Here is an 18,006-nt window from a genome sequence, read left to right as displayed (position 1 = left end):
AACACATACTTTTTTGACCATTCACTATACATTTTTATCCCTAGTTTTTCATTGAAACTTATTTTAAACACCGTGAAAGCACAATTACTGGCAAAAAAAAAAAGGTTTCAATCCTCAATGATTAATAGAAATGCACAGAATGGAAATCTTGGTGCCGAAACCGAAAATTCAGGATGCATGTGGCCAAAACCCAAAAATGCCAATTTTTAAAAATTCTTTAATATTTAAAAAATTTGATTATATTTGACTTTTTAATTAAGATCATGAATTTAAATGCATATGAATTTATTGTCTATTATCGGCATCTTTAGCGCAAGAAAAGCTCACAAAAAATGCCTAAATTCTATGTATGTCTTCACACTGGTCCATTGCTGCTGTTAAAAATCATGCACCAAAAATGCACCCTCCACTGAAAACGCACCAAGAACGCAACAATGCACCCGTGTTACGTTTTTGAGTCGCATTGACCTATAAAAAACACCATAAACACAGTACAATTGCGGCAAAAGCACATACGTTTTTGGCTCCATTGTTGGGATTTAAAAAATAAAAAACGGTAAAATGCGAAAAATTTTCGGTCAATAAGTTTAAGCCACCGAAATTTCGGTGCATCCCTAACGGATTAAGAAGTTGAAATGCTCAGGAGGATTTGTGCAACCATGTCGCAAGTACAGAAGTCAAATTATTTGAAAGAACCGATGTACCCGCCAGAAAAAAAAAGTCAAACCTTTTTTAATAAAAAATAAAATGTGCTGCAAGAAACTGCAAAATGCTACAAGCACTACAGTGGTTTAACACATGCAAAGCCATACCACATTCATCTATGCATGGGCGTGCCATTAGAAATTTAAAGCATCCCCTGCATGACTGTCAAAGAGCACTTGTTAATGACCGGGGAACATGCATACACAGAAAAAAAAAAATAGGATTTTTGTACTCACCGTAAAATCCTTCTCTGAAGTCCATGGTTTATGTTCCGTCTATTAGGAGAGGACTAGGCAGACATGTTAATGGTTAAAACATGTAAACTTTAGCAAAGCTGAAACAGCCTCGCCCAGGGGGTGGTCCCTCTGGTCATAACCTCACACTACTCTGAGCAGCTCAGTTCGTCAAAAAGCAATACAAACTCAAATAAATGAGGGGTGGGTGCTGTGTCCGTCCATGGACTTCAGAGAAAAAAGGATTTTACGGCGAGGTACGGAGGTAGTGGTGGTCGAAACTGGGGAGCCACATGTCGAACCCCTGGCACAAACGTACTCACCAGTGAGTGGGACGCCAAGGGTCGTTGAAAGAAAACAGCCGAAGCTGAAATTTGCCCCTTAATGGTGCCCAAGGCAAGCTTCTGACCTACACCCCACTGTTAAAACAGCAGGATCCTAGAAACAGAATATGATTTAGGCCTTCCACGTGCGATAGTAAATCTTCAGAGAAGACGACTTCCATGCCCTCAGTATGGTAGAAATAACCAAATCCGACAGGCCCCCGGTCTCTCAGCACCTGGCTTTCAACAGCCATGCCGTTAAAGCCAGCGACTGTAAAGCAGGATGGAGAATGGGACCTTGCGACAGAAGGTCATCCCGTAATGGCAGTCGCAAAGCAGCATCCGCCACCAGGCGTACTAGGTCAGCGTACCAGGGACGCCAGGGCCAATCTGGAGCAATTGGGATCATTGGGACCTTGGATTCCGCTCTGTGGAGCGGACGAGGAAGCAGTTTCAGTGGGGGAAATGCATATATCAGCCGATACTGTCCCCATGGGGCCACCAACGCATCTGTCGCGTCCGCATAAGGATCTTTTGACCTGGACACGAACCTCAACACCTTCTGATTGAGCAGAAAAGCCAGGAGATCCACGTCTGGCATACCCCATCTCAGACACAGATGCTGAAACACCTCCGGGTGTAGTGACGATTCTCCTTGGTCTGGCGACTTGGGTAGTCCGCTTGCCAGTTTTCTACACCCGGAAGGTACACGGCCGATAGAGCCGGCATGCTCTGTTCCGCCCACCTCATGATGTGAGCGACCTCCAACGCTGCAGCCGAGCTTCTTGTTCCTCCTTGATGTTTGACATAAGCCACCGCCATGGTGTTGTCCGACTGGATCCTGGACACCCCTGTAGGTTCTGTGACCATGAGAAAAGGCACAACGCGATCGCTCGGAGTTCCAGGACATTGATCGGCAGGCAAGATTCTTCCTGTGTCCAGCGACCCTGTGTCGACTGAACACCCCTGACTCCCCCCCAGCCGGTCAGACTGGCATCCATCATGATCACTGATCAATGAAAGGGAAGGAATGACTTTCCGGCATGAAGAGCCAGAGATCTCAGCCACCAGACCAGGGAAGTCCTGACCAGGTGGCTCACCTGGATTTGACAATCCAGGGACCACGGACACTTGTCCCATTTGGACAGGATCTCCTGCAAGACTCGTGTGGAATGGAGCATATGGTACTGCCTCAAAAAGGAGGCTACCATGAGACCCAGGACTCACATGCGACGACCACCTGCGGGACACTAACAGCTTCACCGCCGACTGGAGAGTCTGCAACTTTTCCAGAGGGAGAAAAACTCTTGCCTCTGAGGAGTCTAGAATCAGACGCAGATAATCCACGCTGAGTCGGCACCAACACCGACTTCTGGAAGTAAAGCACCCAGCCAAACTCTTGGAGGGTCTGACTGGCAATCGCCACATCCTCCTCGAATTCTGAGCTTGAAGCAGCTCTCAGAAGTAGATCTTCCAAGTAGCCCACGATATCGATTCCTTGCCGTCTTAGCAGGGCCAAAAATTGGGGCAAGCGTCAGGCCAAAAGGGAAGAGCCACGAATTGATAGTGGTATTTCCCGACCGCAAAGCGCAGAAACCTCTGATGCCCGATAAATATGGGGACATGCAAGTATGCATCCTTGATGGGGAGGCGGAGTTCTCAGAGACTAAAGTCAAGGTACAAGTGCACAAAACGAGAGTGACCCCACCCTCCTCACTATACTGACCAAAAGGGTATTCCCAGGGGACTCGCCACCCTGACAAGAAGCTGCACAACAACGCGGTCCGCTCTCCTGTACTACACAATTAGTGACAAGTGTTGGAGGTAAAAACTGCGCTGTTCATAAAGCCCCCTCAGCACTAGAGGCCAAAACCTGTTTAACAATCCACTCAAAGATGGCTGCCTTAGGAAAAGGAGCACTGAGCTACTATAGAATGGCCGCCTGCGTCACAGCGCAGCTACAAGAAAATGGCCGCCAGCCGCATCTTAATAGCAGCTGCGTGGTTACAAGAAAATGGCACCAAATGCTAAAAATACAGCGCCGAGGACCGATGTGGACAAGAAGGCCCTAGAGCAGAGGACTCCCCATAGCAAACCACCCATACAGAGCGGACCCCCGCAGCCCCCAGCCAGGATAGAGAAAACCACCAGGTCAGTCACAGCAGGTCCAGCTATGGGAAAAGAGGGAGGACCCGAGACCCCCAAATCGACCCCCCTTAAGAAGCCCAGCTGTTCCATCCTGCCGACAGGAGGAAAGTATAGGGGGAAACTGAGCTGCTCAGAGCAGTGTGAGGGGTTATGACCAGAGGGATCGCCCCCTGAGCGGGGCTGTTTCAGCTTTGCAAAAGTTTACATATTTTAACCATTAACATGTCTGCCTAGTCCTCTAATATTCTCTCGACTGTAGGGTTACGTTCTGTCTAAGGAAGCCGTGTCTTTCCACGGATCTGACTTGGATCCCCCCCGCCAATACCAGGCACTGTGTTTGGTATGAATCATGAGGGGGAACTCCACACCAAATTTTAAATAAAGAACCGGAATGGGTTCCCCACCAAGGGCATACCAGGCTCTTAGGTCTGGTAAGGATTTTAAGGGGAACCCCTTACACTGAAAAAACGGCATGGGGTCCCCCCAAAAGCCCCTTACACTGAAAAACTGCATGGGGGTCCCCCCAAAATCCATACCAGACCCTTATCCAAGCACGCAGCTCGGCCGGTCAGGAAAGGGGGTGGGGACGAGCGAGCCCCCCGCTCCTGAACTGTACCAGGCCGCAGGCCCTCAACATGGTAGGTGGCTGCTTTGGGGCAGGGGCGCCCGGCGCAGCCCCCTCCCACCCAAATCACCTTGTCCTTGTTGGGGAGGACAAGGGCCTCTTCCTGAGTTGTCGGGGAGCTTATCGGAATCTGGGAGCCCCTTTAATAAAGGGGCCCCCAGATCCTGGACCCCGATCCTATGTAAACGAGTATGGGGTACACCCCTACCCGTTCAACTGGAGGAAAAAAAGTGTCAAGGAGAAAAAAAAAAAACACACTACACAGGTTTTTAAAGTCATTAGGCAGCTCTGGGGTCTTTGTCTACTGCGCCTTCTACCCTTCTGCTCCGCTATCTACTTCCAGCTCTTTTACTAGCGTTGGCCCGGGCTTCTCAGTCTTCTTCCCTCTCCTCCTCTTCCGATGTTGACACAACGCTCTCTCCCGCTGTAATGCCATGTGCGCAACGATTTACATAGGCATGGTGCGTGGTCACCGGATGATGTCACCCGTGACCCCGCCCCTTATGTCGCCACCACCCCGAGGCATGATGGGACTGACTTCATAAGAGGCAGGGTCACCCGGTGACCGTGCCTCATGCCTATATAAATCGTTGCGCACCAGACACACTGCATTACAGCGGGAGAGAGCTTGTTGTGTCAACATCGGAAGAAGAGAAGGGGGAAGACCGAGAAGCCTGGGCCAATGCTAGTAAAAGAGCTGGAAGAAGATAGCGGAGGAGCCCAGCAGAAGAGAGAAGACACCGGAGAGCGGGAGAAGACCAGGAGGGTAGGGGGAAAAGACCCCCGAAGTCGCCTAATGACTTTAAAAACCTGTGTTAGTGTGTTTTTTTCCCCTTGACACTTTTTTCCTCCAGGTGAATGGGTAGGGGTACGATGTACCCCATACTCATTCACATAGGGTGTGGGACCGTGATCTGGGGGCCCACTTATTAAAAGGGGGCTTCCAGATTCCGATACGTTCCCCGCCCGCAGACCCCGACAACCAACGGCCAGGGTTGTCAGGAAGAGGTCCTTGTCCTCATCAACACAGGGACAAGGTGCTTTGGGGCTGCGTGCTCTGGTATGGATTTTGGGGGGACCCCACTCCGTTTTTTCAGAGTAGGGGGTTCCCCGTAAAATCTATACCAGACCTAAAGGCCTGGTATGCTCTTGGAGGGAAACCCATGCCGGTTTATTTATTTAAAATTTGGCATGGAGTTCCCACTCATGATTCATACCAAACACAAATCGGATCCCCCTTCATTGAAAGTCGGACGCATGTCGGCTTCACCACATTTTTTCCTTTCCCGGCGATGGGGCTCGTAGGTGGTCAATCTCGCCGATAAAAGCAGCGAGATTGACACAATATCGCGGTGTGTGTGTAAATTTATATAATATATATATATATATATATATATATATATATATATATATATATATATATATATATATATATATATATATATATATATACACACAAACACAAACACACATACACACACACACACACGTGTTCTTATTGACTATACTTCTCTGAATGATCACTTCTCTTTTTATATTGACTACCAGCGACATATTCCACAGGTGGTTGGTATCAAAAGGGTTAAAAAACAGCTCACAGGTTCACAAGCAGCCATGAGTTTGCTTTAGATTTAATTAGTTACCTCAGGGCTTTCAAGCAAAAGCAATCCAGGCAGTTGTAGAGCAGCCTAATAAAGGTTTACAGTGATCCATATATCTTAAAGCACGGTATACAGTACATGCAGGGCTCGGCCGAACTTTGATCCATCTATTGGCAGGCTAGTTGTACCAAAGTCAATATATCAACTTCAGTACAACCAGGCTGTCAGGTTTTTGAGTTCGATTGCTGCCGGCAGTGATCATTTTGACAGCTGGGAAGCCTGCCTGCCAGAATACAAAAGCTCTGCAAAATGGATTATCCCAGCAACACTGAATTTGTTGATGGGGGAATCAAGTAAATTTCTTTCCTATAACTCATGATTGTAGGAAAGAAAATTGCTTAAAGGGGTTGTAAAGATTTGTTTTTTTATTTTCTAAATAGGCTACTTTAAGCTAGTGCATTGTTGGTTCACTTACCTTATCCTTCAATTTCCCTTCTAATTTTTTTTTTTTTTTTCTGTTTTCTTTGTCTGAATTTCTTGCTTCCTGTTCCTCCTCAGTAAGCTGTTCTAAATGACTTTCCAAAGCTCGGATGATGGTGGAAAGCTTACAGAGGAGAAACAGGAAGTGAGAAATTCAAACAAAGAAAAAAAACATTTAGAAGGGAAATCGAAGGAAAATATAAGTGAACCAACTATGCACTAGCTTAAAGGAACCAATTTAGAGAATAAAAGATGAACCTTTGCAACCCCTTTAATGTATGCCTCGCTTACAGATCCCTGCATCACAAAAGCGATGCTGATGCAGAGATCTCTCCTGTTGTGCTACTGTATTCTGACAGTTAGACTGGCTTCTGTTGGGACAGACAAACCAGTCAAATCTTGGTACTTGTATGCGACAACCCATAGCTTTTCTTTCCACACCAAGTGGTGTCAGCCCTCCCAATGTTTTTCTAAACTCAATCAATTCTACACTTGGATCGCTACAGCATAAAAGTAGAACATAACTTAACAAAAAATAGCCTTTGAGGTAAAAGCAGAAAGTCTGCAATGAGGAAAGGACCGCTTTTAATCTATAAAGAAAAGCTTTTTTTGTTCATTCAAATCCACCAACAAAATTAATCCAATGATAGATTTTACAGACCAAAAAGGAGCAAACAAGATAAAATGTAATGTTGGGTTTACATATTTTAAATGGCAAAATGGATAGAAGTGAAAAAAATCTCATGCACTACCAAATAGCAAACAGACAGTAGAGCTGCTGCAAACAACTCAATTTGTTCCCTCACCCCCAAAACAAAACGTTGCGCTGCTCAAACTTAAATTCGCAAATATACAGCATGTAAAAACAGTAGGCCTACAGGAGGTATAAGCCCTCTGGGTACTACAAATAGGATCACAAAATCTTAAATCAAGAAAAAAAACTCAAAAATAAAACACAACATTTAGTATACACTGCATACATATGCCTATAAAATAAATGGATCAAAAACTGGCAGTAGACACCAAGAATAAATGTATAGTAGAAAACACCTGTAGTAATTTCCCAAGGTGAGGAGCGGTCAGTGCACTCGCTTGTAGTGTCGTCCTAGCATGCGAGCAAACCTGTAGATAAAGGAAAGCTGGCAGCTCGATCTTCTGCAATGCATGTATTAATCCAGGTGTGGTACAAAATACAGAGTTTACGTATTTTAGCGTGTAGCCTTAGTCCTAAGCCAAGAATAACTAATAAATTAATAAGTGGTACAATGCATACAAAATACTAATTAAATAAATAAAAAAAGGTACCCTCCAGGGATGCAAACACCAAATAACATATTATGTGAAAAAATCATGATAGATGAAACATTAATGTGAAAAGTGAGTACCAACTAATAAATTCTATATATATATATAATTCTATATATATATATATATATATATATATATATATATATATATATATATATATATATATATATATATATATATATATATATATATATATATATATATATATATATATATATATACATATACACACATACACACATACATACACACATACATACACACATACATATACACATACATATACATATCTCCAAAAATTTTGTCCAAATATACAGTGGGTAAAAGTAGTAACATGTCGCCATTTTTCTAGGTAAAGCCATTTCTAAAAAGGTGCTACTGACATGAAATTTTCACCACGTCAGTAACAACCCATAAAATCCATACAAAAGAAACCAAAACAAATAAGTTGTGTAATAAAATTAAAAGACACAGGGGGAAAAGTATTGAACACATGAAGAAAGGGAGGTGCAAAAAAGACATGCAAAGCAAAGACACCAGCTGAAATGTATCAGTAATTAGAAAGCATGCCCCATTGTCAGTGCAAATTAATATCAGCCAGTTCAGTCTCAACTGCTGGCCTATAAAAAGGTGTCTCATTACCAAGGTGTCACACAAAATCTCATGATGGGTAGAAGCCAATATCTCTCAGACCTTCACAACTTTATTGTTGCAAAATATACCGATGGCATTGGTTACAGAAGGATTTCTAAACTTCTGAATGTTCAAATAATCACTGTTGGGGTCATAAGTGGAAAGAACGTCTTTTCATCATACAATCGACCACAACCAGGTGCTCCTCTGGAGATTTGACAGTGGAGTGAAAAGAATTATCAGAAGAGTTGTCCAAGAGCCAAGGACCACTTGTGGAGAGCTTCAGAAAGACTTGGAATTAGCAGTTACAACCGTTTCAAAGAAAATAAGTAATGCACTCAACCGCCATGGTCTATATGTACACTCAGGATGCCATAATAAATACCATGTTTGGAGGTTTAATGGCAATGCACATCACCTCAAAAACACCATACCAAACAGTAAAGTTTGGAGGTGGGAACATCATGGTGTGGGGTCGTTTTTGAGCATACGATACTGGCAAACCTCGTGTCATTGAGGGATGGATTAAAAAAAATGTACCAAGACATTCTTGATAAAAATCTGCTGCCATCTACCAGGATGATGAAGATGAACGAAAAACCTAAAAATTTGTGGTCCTCTTCTATGAATCTTTAAGATTTAAAAAGACTATTTGTATGGAAGAAAAGGGCCAAAATTACACCTGACCAATGCATGCGACTAGTTTCTACAAACAGGAGGAGTCTTGAAGCTGTCATTACCAACAAAGAATTTTGTACGACAGTATTAATACATTTCAGTTAGGCCTCATGTACACTGCTGCTGGTAAACAGACGTTTAGGAGTAGTTGGGCATTTTTTTTTCAGCTACCCCTGAACTCTCCTTTATGTTATCTTATCGGAACATGTATACGGACGGGGTCATTTATTCCAGGCAGTTGAGTTTGGAAGCATTTTTTGGAACGCAAAAAAAATAAAAAAATAAAACGGAATGTAAACGCGGCTAAACTGAAACATCGGATTTTAGCTGTCACAGTAAAACGTTCAGACGAGGTTAAACAACGTCTCGTGTACATGAAGCCAAAGCACGTTCAATACTTTTTGTTTTGGTTTCTTTGTATGGGTTGTTACCATCAAGTGGTGAAAATTCAATTTACCAGAAAAAAATATTTTGTACTCACCGTAAAATCCATATCTCTGAGTTAATGGACAGACACAGCATCCTTTGACAGTAGGGATATGCACCTTCCTTCCAGTAGAGTTTAGGCAGAATTTACAGCACTTAAAGCGTTAACAACCTTTCCTTAATGCAGCTCCTCCCAGGGGGCGTGGCTCCCCAGGCACAACCCACACCCTGCTCTAGCAGCCTCAGTTCGTAACAAGCAGTACAGAGGGGTGGGTGCTGTGTCCGTCCATGAACTCAGAGAAATGGATTTTACGGTGAGTACAAAAATCCTATTTTCTCTTCCGTTCATGGACGGACACAGCATCCTTTGACAGTAGGGACGTCCCCAAACAGTGTCAAAAAATTTGAGGGGTGGGAAAACAACACAGCAAACCAGGTTACACCCCAAACAAAAACCGGAGTTGCTCAACGGAGGAACTCCAACCATAAACTGCCGCCTGTAACACCTGCGGCCGAAGGAGGCATCAGAAGATGCACACACATCCACCTTGTAAAACTTTGAAAAAGTGTGGATCGACGACCAGGTCGCTGCCTTAAACCCCTGTAACAGAGGCTTGATGCCGGAAAGCCCAAGAGGCCCCGATCGCCCTGGTCGAATGCGCCGTAACCCGAAAGGGAGGCGCCCGCCCCTTCAGGGCATAGACCTGAAGCACAATCTGTCGGATCCACCTAGAAAATGGTGGCCGAAGAGACTGCCAGGCCCTCTTTTAGGACCAGCCACCGACACTAACAGCGAGTTCGACTTCCGGAACGGAACCGTAGCAGACAAGTACACTCGTAGGGCCCGAACCACATCCAGAGGATGTAAAGTGGCCTCCACCTGGTATTTCGGCTGAGGACATAAGGATGGAAGAACAATGTCCACATTAACGTGAAAAGCCGAAACGACCTTTGGGAGAAAAGACGGCTGCGGCCGCAGCACCACCTTATCCTTATGGATGACCAAGTAGGGAGCCTTGCAAGACAAGGCCGCCAGTTCAGACAGACACTCGTCTGATCGAGGTAATTTCTACCAGAAAAAATCATCTTGTGACAGTCAACAAAAAACCTCCCGAAAGGGAGCATCCTGAAGCACCAAAAGGACTAAATTCAAGTCCCATGGGGGTAGTGGAGGGCGCACCGGAGGGGCCACATGCCAGACCCCCTGAACAAACGTACGCACCAAGGAGTGCAACGCCAAGGGTCGCTGAAAGTAAACAGCCAGAGCAGAAATCTGACTCCTAACCGTACTTAAGCCGAGAGCCTGATCCACTCCCTGCTGTAAAAACAGCAGAATCCTGTACACCACAAATGTACGAGGGTGCCATTTCATCTCCTCACACAGAGATGTAGGCCTTCCACGTATGATGGTAAATCCTACGTGAGGTAGACTTCCGTGCACGCAGTATGGTAGAGACCACAGAGCCCAATAGGCCTAGGTCCTTCAGCCCCTGGCTCTCAACAGCCACGCCTCTAAAGCCAGCGACTGTAAAGCAGGGTGGAAGATCGGACCCTGCGACAGAAGATCTTCTCTCAGGGGAAGACGCTAGGGGGCATCTGCCACCAGACGCACCAGGTCCGCGTACCAGGAGCGACGCTGTCAATCTGGGGCGATCAGGATTGATAGAATCCCTTCGGCTTCCACTCTGCGCAGCAGACGAGGAAGAAGCTTCAGAGGAGGGAAGGCATAAATTAGGCGATAGTGACCCAAGGCACCAACAACGCGTCCGACGCGTCCGCCCACGGGAACCTTCGACCTGGCCACGAACCGTGGCACCTACCGATTGAGACGGGATGCTAGAAGGTCCACGTCCGGAGTGCCCCACTTTTAGCACAGACCCTGAAACACCTGCGGGTAGAGAGACCACTCTCCTTGGGCTAGTGAAGTCGGCTTGCCAATTCTGTACTCCCGGAATGTACACAGCTGATCGAGCCGGAACGGACCGTTCGGACCACCGAAGGATGTGCGTGACAACCGTCGCTGCAGCTGAACTCTGTGTGCCTCCCTGATGATTGACGTACGCCACGGCCGTGGCGTTGTCGGACTGGATCCTGACCGGTCGGCCCTGCCGATCCAGGGACCACCTGGCAAGGCACAACTTGATTGCTCGGAGCTCCAGAATATTGCCCGGTAGGCGGGGGGACTCCTGAGTCCAGCACCCCTGGGCTGACTGGATGCCCCAAACGCCCCCCCCCCAACCGGAGAGGTAGGCATCCGTCGTGACCACTGTCCAGTAGCACGGCAGAAAACGACTTTCCGGTCCGAAACACCGGAGACGCCAGCCACCACACCAGGGGAGACTTGACCAGTTGACTCAATTGAATCTGGTAATCCAGAGATGACGGGAGCTTGTCCCAACGTGACAGCAGTTCCCTCTGTTGCACCCTGGTGTGGAATTGGCCATACGGAACCGCCTCGAAAGAGGCCACCATCAGACCCAGAACCCTCATGCAGAATCGCAGAGATGACCACTTCTGGGTCGACAACTGCTGCACTGCAGATTGCCGAGTCTGAAGTTTCTCCGTTAGGAGAAAAACTCTCGCCTCGGCGGAATTCAGGACTAGTCCCAGGTATTCCAGTCCCTGAGACGGAACCAACACTGACTTCTGGACAATACAGAAGCCAGCCGAACTCTTAGAGAGTCTGACACGTGATAGACACGTCCTCTATGGGAACATGCAGGTACCCATAGAGGATGCCAGAAAATCCCTCTGATGGAGTGCCGCTATTACCGAGCGAATCGACACCATCCTGAATTTTTGCACTTTGACAAAACAAACGAGGGCCTTGAGGTCCAGGATTGGACGGACCCCGTCCTTCTTGGGGACTACAAACAGATTAGAGTAAAACCCCTGAGACCGTTCCATCGAGGGAACTGGCACAATCACTCCCGACCAGAAGATCCTGGACAGCCCCTGACAGAGACAACCGGCGAACCTGAGGAAGCCAGAGGTTGGAGGGAAAAAATTCTGTTTGGTAGCCAAGAGAGAAACTATCTTGTACCCCGAGGAAACTACTTCGCAACCCCAACGGTCGAAGAGGAGAGACCTCCACAGAGCCGCGAATTCGCGAAGCCGGTCACCCACCCGAGACACGGGCGGGGGCAGACCTTCAGGCGGAAGCAGGTATGTCCGCAGACTTGTTGGGCTTGCGGTACCAGGTGCGCTACTGCCCCGCAGCATGGTCTTGGCACCTTGCAAACCTTCCCCCACCGCACAGGGCGGGCGAAAAAACGCTTGGGGGTAATAAAGAAGGGGCCTTGCTCATGGCGAGGCCCCCAGCCCTTCCCAGACTGTGGGAACAGTGTGCTCTTACCACCCGTGGCATCCTTAATGATGCCATTCAGGGATGCCCCAAAAGACCATTCACCCTTAAAGGGCAAATCCACCAAGGCCTTCTTTTAGGACTAGTCCGCAGACCAGCACTTCAGCCACACAAGGTGGCGCAGTACCACCGCATAGGCGGAAGCCCTGGAAAGCAAGAGCGTAACCAGGACCGACTCACAGACAAATTTTAGACCCAGAACTAAATTGTTCAGTCATGTCCTTGCAGGTCTCAGGAGCATCAAGCTCCTCCAGCAAAAAACGTTGCCCGTACAGTCAGTCTGACACCAGAGCCCCGGCCAAAACCGGTCTCACAGCCGAACCCTCTACGGCGAAGATGGAGCGGGCCACAGCCTCCATTCGACCATCCGCGGTGTCCTCAAAGGCAGGAGCCCCATCCACAGGCCAATGTGGTGGTTTAGCTCAACCTGGACACGGGAGGGTCCACAGACGGAGGAGAGACCCACTTTACTAAAAAGGCCCTCCACAAAGGGATAACGGGTCGCAACGCAAAAACTGTGTGCGGCGTATCCCATTCCTTGTAGAACAAACTGTCCCAAAAAAAGAACACAAGGAAAACATTGTCAATGCGTGGCGGTTTGCGGGACCCAAAAGGGACTGGCACAGCAGGTGCCCCCGCCACATCCTCAAGTACCGAGTATCACGCCCGCAGAAAAAATTGCTCTAACAATTCCTATCAGTAACCGACCCTGAATCAGAGTCACTCTCACTGTGCGCGTGGGTTAAGCCCGCATCATCTGACAATACAGAGTGTCAGAGATATCCCCAGAAGCAGGCCAGGGAGGGGGCGCCAATATACCCCCCATCCGGCCACCAGTCGCCTCAAACCTGGCGAGGAAAACGCCGACATTGCCATAGCAGATGTGGCAGGGGGAGGGGCAGCAAGGGTTAACTCAGGCTTACAGGGGAAGAAGTACCTGTCCAGGCTCCCCAATGCCCCCCCCGCTGTGTCACCTAACTGCAAAGCAGAAATACCCACGGTCACCTCCCGGCCGTTACAGAGTATGGGGGCCCCCTGGGAACTCACCACCCCTCCCGGTGTGAGTAGCCTAAGGTGTGCTGAGAAGCCGGCTGCGCTGCCTCTGCCCCGCAGATTTGCGGTCTTTTCTGCAGCGCTAAAATGGCCACACGAGGCCAAACGAAATTTCAAGATGGCCGCCGAATGTGTAAAAAAACAGCACAGGACCACAAGAAAATGGCCGCCGAGCTATATAAATGGCAGCTGTTGCGCATTTAAAAAGACAGTGACACAGCAAAACAGCACAGGCACAAAATTCACACCACAGCACACAAAAAGGCCCTGTAGTGAACACACACAGGCCACTGCAGTGAACACTCAGCCCCCCGCTAAGCACACAGGTCCAGGTGTACCAGAGACCCCAGAAGACCCCCTCTCACAGCCGCTACCCAAATAGGAAAGGAGGGAGAGGAAATAAGGGAGAGAGGAAAGAAAGCAGGGCAAGCCCTCAGTCGACCTCCCAGGGGAAAATTCCAGCCATACCACCTTACCTGAGCAAGGGGCCAGCCATACTGTGACAAAGCCATAAAAGACCGGCCATATGTGTGCCCTAGAACAAGATGTTCCCCAGCCGCCCCTGGAGCAACGGGGCCTGTCGTGGACGTCCCAAAGCAGAGCTGAGGGCCGGCACACACTTGATGGCCGAACATGGGGGGACTACAAGAGTCAAGACCCAGCCTATCACCCAGTCGGCTGTTGATAGAAGAATAACAGGATTCAAAAATGCAGGAACAAAATAATAAAAAGCGGAAAAAAAAAATTGCAAGAAAAAAATCTCCAGAGTACAGGACTTCAGAGTGCCTGACCTCTCCTGTCCTTAGGCAGGAAAAAAACTGAGGCTGCTGGAGCAGGGTGTGGGTTGTGCCCGGGGAGCCACGCCCCCTGGGAGGAGCTGCACTAAGGAAAGGTTGTTAACGCTTTAAGTGCTGTAAATTCTGCCTAAACTCTCCTGGAAGGTGTATAACCCTACTGTCAAAGGATGCTGTGTCCGTCCATGAACGGAAGAGAAATGGTGACGTGTTCCAATATTTTGTACCGGATGTGAATAACTATAGTCCAAAATGACAGCGGTGAAACTCTTCACTGTATGGTAGTAAAATACTCTTATCTAAAGAATCTATCCAGAGGTCTCCCTCAAACTGCTTCAGGGGATGTCCCACCCCTGGGACTTTCATCCACATATTTTAGGATTGTGAACAGTTAGCTCCCACATGGAAGGAAGTATTTTCCATCATCAATAAGCTTGCAGGAAAAAACAAACATACTCACTCATCTTAAAGTGGAGTTCCACCCTCTTTTTTTAACTTTTCTTCATCGCCTGCTGCTCAGTACCCTTAAAAGTATTTGGCATATATATATATATATATTTTTTTTAAACTCAGTTTTATTAATGATTTCCTTCTCCCATCCGCCGCAGCGTTTCAGCCCCCCCCCCCCATCTGCTATGCCTCCTGGGAGATGTTTGTAATCAATCCCAGCCAGGAGACAATAGTCAGGCCGCAGTTCCACACACTCCGGAGATCTCGCTAAGCCACGCCCCCTCGTTTCCTTATTGGCCAGCACATCATGACACCCAGCAGAGGAGCAAAATCCTGCCTGTAACCATGGTGCAGGACACTCCTTGCTCACAGCAGCGATTGTAGAATCTGCACCCCAGTTCGGCACCGCTCGGAACCCAAAAAGGCGATCGGCGGCAAGCACCACCCCCCCCCCCTTCTAATGTTGCAATATGTTTTTTTTTTTAAAAAAGCATTGTGTTTTTTTTTTTTTTTTATTCTGCGATCAATGGCAAACACCACTGCCCCCCCACCCCCCACCCCTTAATGTTGCAATATGTTTTTTTTATTCTGCGATCAGCGGCAAAGCAACCCCCCCCCCTTCTAATGTTGCAATGGGATTTTTTTTTACGGTGATCGGTGGCAAACAACACCCTGCCCCCCCACCGCTTCTAATGTTGTTATGGGCGTTTTTTTATTAATTTTATTTATTTATTATGAGGGGTACCCACCATCCCTGTGCTGACTTCCTGGGTTTGTACTTCTGCTGTGCTCATTATGAGGGGTTCCCACCATCCCTGTGCTCATGAGGGGGTTCCCACCATCCCTGTGCTGTGCCGAGTTCCTGGGTTTGTACTCCTGCTGTGCTCATTATGAGGGGTTCCCACCATCCTTGTGCCGAGTTCCTGGGTCTGTACTTCTGTGCTCATTATGAGGGGTTCTCACCATCCCTGTGCTGTGCTCATGAGGGGTTCCCATCATCCCTGTGTTGTGCCGACTTCCTGGGCCTGTACTTCTGCTGTGCTCATTATGAGGGGTTCCCACCATCCCTGTGCTGTGCTCATTATAAGGGGTTCTCACCATCCCTGTGCTGTGCCGAGTTCCTGGGTTTGTACTCCTGCTGTGCTCATTATGAGGGGTTCCCACCATCCCTGTGCTGTGCTGACTTTCTGTGACTGTACCCCTGCTGTGCTCATTATGAGGGGTTCCCACCATCCCTGTGCTGACTTCCTGTGGCTGTGATCATTATGAGGGGTTTCCACCATCCCTACAGCCCCAGGAAGTCAGCACAGCACAGGGATGGTGAGAACCCCTCATTATGAGCACAGCAGGGGTACAGCCACATGAAGTCAGCACAGCACAGGGATGGTGAGAACCCCTCATGAGCACAGCACAGGGATGTTGGGAACCCCTCATAATGAGCACAGCAGATACTATTGCGTCCAGATTTTTAAATTCATCATAACGAATGTTGGTAATTGTTATGAAAAGTGAACGAATACCGAAAATTGGTATTTCGTACGAATCCGAATTGCGTTTCGGGCACAAAATAACGGCAAATGCGAAACGGAACTAAACAAAATGAATTTATTGACAGTGCACATGTCTAGTATATGTATACACACTACACATATAACAAGAGAGAGATTATATATATATATATATATATATATATATATATATATATATATATATATATATATATATATATATCTTGTTATGTAGATATATCTGCACAGGAACAAATTATTTTGTATATTTACTGGTTCCTGGAAGGAGGAGGGGAGGAGAGGTTTGCATAGATAAGGGGCGGCAACCTCTGACACTCTCGTTGCTATTGAAACCTGATATGAAACCTATTACACTGCTTGTGCATCACTGAGCATGTGCGAGATCTGCAAGGCTGAAAACCAGGAAGTCATACAGTCTGGCTTCATGATGCCCACACTTAAGTTGGGCCCAGTCAATTTCTATTTTATTAAGTATCTAGATCAGGGGTGGGCAATTATTTTTTCGATGGGGCCACATGAGAAACTAAAAATATTTTGGAGGGCCGGGCCAAAAGGCTAAACTCAATACTGCATAAAATCAATTGAATTTCTTTATAAAAAGCAGTAAATATCATTGTTGGACAACTGGTACGAGTACTTGTTATAGACATGGCACAGGAGGGGGACAGAGGCTGGGGACATGGCACAGGAGGGGGACAGAGGCTGGGGACATGACACAGGAGGGGGACAGAGGCTGGGGACATGACACAGGAGGGGGACAGAGGCTGGGGACATGACACAGGAGGGGGACAGAGGCTGGGGACATGACACAGGAGGGGGACACAGGAGGGGGACACAGGCTGGGGACATGACACAGGAGGGGGACAGAGGCTGGGGACATGGCACAGGAGGGGGACAGAGGCTGGGGACATGGCACAGGAGGGGGACAGAGGCTGGGGACATGGCACAGGAGGGGGACAGAGGCTGGGGACATGGCACAGGAGGGGGACAGAGGCTGGGGACATGACACAGGAGGGGGACAGAGGCTGGGGACATGACACAAGAGGGGGACAGACGCTGGGGACATGACACAGGAGGGGGACAGACGCTGGGGACATGACACAGGAGGGGGACAGACGCTGGGGACATGACACAGGAGGGGGACAGACGCTGGGGACATGACACAGGAGGGGGACAGACGCTGGGGACATGACACAGGAGGGGGACAGACGCTGGGGACAGGCAGCCACTGTTTAATCAATAACAATTGATTAAACAGTGGCTGCATGTGATGGCACAGTGACTGCGTTTGATGGGCACAGTGGCGACAATTGATGGCACAGTGGTTGCGTGTGATGGGCACAGTGGCTGCGTGTGATGGGCACAGTGGCTGCGTGTGATGGGCACAGTGGCTGCGTGTGATGGGCACAGTGGCTGCGTGTGATGGGCACAGTGGCTGCATGTGATTGGCACAGTGGCTGCGTTTGGGAACAGTGGCAACAATTGATTGCACAGTGGCTGCGTGTGATTGGCACAGTGGCTGCGTTTGATGGGAACAGTGGCTGCGTGTGATGGGCACAGTGGCTGCGTGTGATGGCACAGTGGCTGCGTGTGATGGGCACAGTGGCTGCGTGTGATGGGCACAGTGGCTGCGTGTGATGGGCACAGTGGCTGCGT

At 48.1% G+C, this 18,006-nt stretch overlaps 1 protein-coding gene across 2 annotated transcripts in view; it reads right to left on the bottom strand.

The window, feature by feature from the left end:
• The window catches only part of LOC120911274 (chromatin assembly factor 1 subunit A-B-like), a 245,898-nt gene that overhangs the window by 101,474 nt on the left and 126,418 nt on the right, over positions 1 to 18,006 (bottom strand). The gene's annotated exons all lie outside the window — the stretch shown is intronic.

The sequence above is a fragment of the Rana temporaria genome, chromosome 1 (assembly GCF_905171775.1).
Source record: "Rana temporaria chromosome 1, aRanTem1.1, whole genome shotgun sequence".
NCBI lineage: Eukaryota > Metazoa > Chordata > Amphibia > Anura > Ranidae > Rana > Rana temporaria.
The sequence above is the reverse complement of the archived record's forward strand: the minus strand, read 5'-3'. Positions and strand labels throughout refer to the sequence as shown.